Source organism: Vigna umbellata, chromosome 7 (assembly GCF_029865625.1).
Source record: "Vigna umbellata cultivar VRB3 chromosome 7, Vumbellata_1.0, whole genome shotgun sequence".
In the NCBI taxonomy this organism is placed as follows: Eukaryota; Viridiplantae; Streptophyta; class Magnoliopsida; order Fabales; family Fabaceae; genus Vigna; species Vigna umbellata.
In genome coordinates this window covers 37,685,451-37,688,868 of record NC_142171.1, presented here as the reverse complement: position 1 = coordinate 37,688,868, position 3,418 = coordinate 37,685,451, and the positions used below count along the sequence as shown (strand labels likewise).

The 3,418-nt window shown below is 36.2% G+C and overlaps 1 pseudogene; it reads right to left on the bottom strand.

Moving 5' to 3' along the window:
• Positions 1-1,476: 1,476 nt before the first annotated feature.
• Positions 1,477-2,715, bottom strand: LOC148195913 (uncharacterized; annotated as a pseudogene).
• Between the last annotated feature and the right edge of the window lie 703 nt (positions 2,716-3,418).

Below are 3,418 nucleotides of genomic sequence, written 5' to 3'. Positions count from 1 at the left end.
AGTAAATGCAACCAATAGTCGAAAAGTCTAGACCCAATACTCCCCCTCAACTGCCCTCCACAAAATGATGAGTCTGCTGATAGAAAAAAAAAAGCTCACATAATTGAAATCCTTAACAGAAGCTCTCAGTGTAACAAAGTATCTGCTTGGCATCGTTGTGAAAGTTATTGCTTCTTGAAGAACACTTTCTTCTTTAATTATTTATTTTCTATAAAGCTTCTACAAAAATAACCTATTATGTTTAAAAAATCTGTTTGTACCGTTAGATGGTGAAGCTTGGTGTAACAAGGTCAATACATTTTCCCTTCAATGTCATTGGTTCAGTTGCCAAAATAGCTTTTCTGCTCATGGGAGTAAGGGTGTATAAATCTAACCCTTCAGAGACCTGGCATAATGGCAGTCTTGTGTGGCATGCACAAGGTTGTAGTTTTCTTTTCTCCTATTTCTATTTTTACTTCCTTAGAAAAGCACCGATTTCATGTTTATCTTTAATATGCTTCTGATGTCATGCCACTTAAAAGTGCCTTTATATTTTTGGCTCTTTTGAGAAATAAAACAAGTTCCTTTACCTCAACTGAAAAAGCAACATTTGTTAATTGTTTGTGGGCTTATTTCAAACACACGTTCAGATGTAAAATTTGATAAACAAGTCATAAAATTTTACGCTAATTTGTTTTCAATATATACACAGCAGAGAATAGCATTATACTAACAGAAAGGTGTACTTGTTCACATAAACTTAAAGTATGAAGGCGATATAATTTATTATTGCTTATTTTGAACTTAGGCTCCCTATTGCAGCAGATTACTCGACAGTAACTTTTTTCCAAGCACATAGTGCGATCAGGAATATCTTCATTTTCTTTATTAAATACCTATTAACACCTATGAATACTGTCTTCAATGAACACAATAAGAATTATTTTGCAGAAAATTTGGCTATAGAGGGTCTACATCTGAACTAATTACCTGTAAAATTTATTTAAAGTTTATCAGACAGCATTAAAATAAATTGTGTAGATCATACAAAACATTGAAGTTCTCACACACTTATTTTTGGAATATATGTGAAAGTCAAATGATGAGTTCACCTTGCAAACAATGTCGCAGAAAATGGAAGAATTATGATGAATATACAACAGAGCTTCAGAGAAGAAACTGAGGCAAGACTTTATTTTAGTAGTTTAGTCTTTAGAAACATCTCTAGTTGATAAAATTCATTGAACCATATGAACTAAGCTCAGCACATTTAAACGGCATCTAGGATAGGCTCAACAACAGGGATAGTGGGGGAGGATTTTGGATTTTGCTCAACTAGACCTTGCCCCACATCTTAGGTGATGAAGACCCAAGATTCCAAACCTAACAGATTCCGATGCCCCCTCATATCATATAACTTCACAGTTTGCGATCACTAGCAAACTAGAGAAGCCCAGCTACAATCTACAAAATGGTATAACTAAGTACACAAACACAGAATCAAACAAGATATGCATATTTCTAACACAATGGGTCTGTAAGAATTTATGAAACAGTAAGAAATACAGACTTCATTCATAAGAAGTACACTACATTCCTATTAAATTCAATATTTAAAATGGGGCAAGGAATCTTCTTCTCAAGTATTTTGCCATTCACAGAATCAATTGGAGTCAGTTTAGAAGAATATAGGCCTCAGAAATTTCTCTAAAACCAAACATTCTCTCTCAGATTAGTGTTCGTTCCAATTACCTCAAAACATCACTATCCATACACTACCTACCAAGAACGGTAAAGTTAAAAAGAAAAAAAAAGGCTACATCTAGCACTTGCACAAATTTATCTGAGCAGAATTTCTGAACAAAAAGCGCATTGTGCGCGAAGAAAACAAAGAACTCTTCTTTCTCACTGTAGACAAAGCTATATCTCTCCAGAAAAACCCTCACTAACCTGTGCAGAACTCAAGCATCACTGTCGTCGCTATCGTCTTCATCATCGCCGAGGCCGCCTACGGCCGCTTTCCCCGCGTCATCAGAAATGCGCACTCCTGCACTCGCCGCCCCTGTCCGTCCCCGAGTCCTGGACGGCAGAATGTTATTCAAATCGACCTCCGTGAGCGGGTCGTCGGAGAAGTCACTTCCGTCGTCATCGGAAGCGTCGTCATCACTATCGTCGTCGGAATCATCATCATCCTCGTCTTCTTGTACCATTTTCCCTTTTCCCTTGTCTTGACGCGAAATCCCTTTCCCCTTTCGGTCCTCTTCCTCTTCCTCTTCCTCGTCGTCGTCGTCATCGTCGTCTTCATCCTCGTCGTCGTTTTGGTGCTCCTCGTTGTCTGGGGGTTCTTTTCTTCGACGTCGTCGTTTTGGATTTCTTTGTCGTCTTTGTCGGGTTCCTTAGGGTCGGAGGAAGAAGTGGGAGGCTGGGAAGTGCTGTGGTCAGCACTAGGTTGGGGTTCGTGGGTTTGTTTGAGGCCGGGAGTAGCGAGCTTTGCAATTTTGGATGGGAGATCTAGAAGATCAGGATCGGACTTACGCTTCGGGGGTAATGTGGGTTCATTGGGGTCGTTTGGTCCAGCCATGAATGTGAATGTGAAATAAAAATGGTGAATAAGAGGAATTAGGGTTTTGTGGAGAAGGAGGATAAGTAGAATTAGAATCGGCGACAACAGTCTGGTAAGTACAAATAGTTTCACTGACTGTCACCGAATGGCTTCAACCCAAACAGCGGAACCTAACTAAAGGTAAAATTTTCTTACACCCTTTCGTAAGCAACATTTCCCGGAACTTAAATAACACCAGATAAAGAAAAGGTAAAATTAAACTTAAAATATAGGTACTTCTAAAAATGAAATAATTAAATTAAGATTATACAAAATTGATTTTTTTCCCTTATAATTAACCATTTGATAGTGGTAATATATATATTGTTATTACTTTGCATAGCTTGTTTTATTGAAATTAATGAATTATTTTGTTTTTATTTGGTTTGGATTTTGAGTATGATGAAACTGGTTAAATTTTAAATGTCCTTTTCACCTAGTGTTGATGACATAAGTGAAAGTATAAAAAAATATTCAATTGGCATATACTTTTTTATTTGAGTTCTTTATATATAGTTTTGAAAAAATATGATCGTTTGTGTCTTGAGATAATAATAATAATCATCTCATAAAATATGAGTACAACAATTATATATATTGAATACTTATTAATTAGTTAAAATTATTGTGAGGAGTTTAAAGTTCTATCAGGTACAAATAAGGGTTAGATATGTACATAAGATTCCAAACTAAAAAGTTTTGAAGCACGTCACAAAATGTCCTTTAATGATTTTCTTAACCTAGTTTGTTTCTATCTACTAAAAAATGAGTAAAGTTTTTTGTTGTAGCATTGACGGTTTGACTGAGGTAAACTTGACTGCTTTAGACAGGTGGATT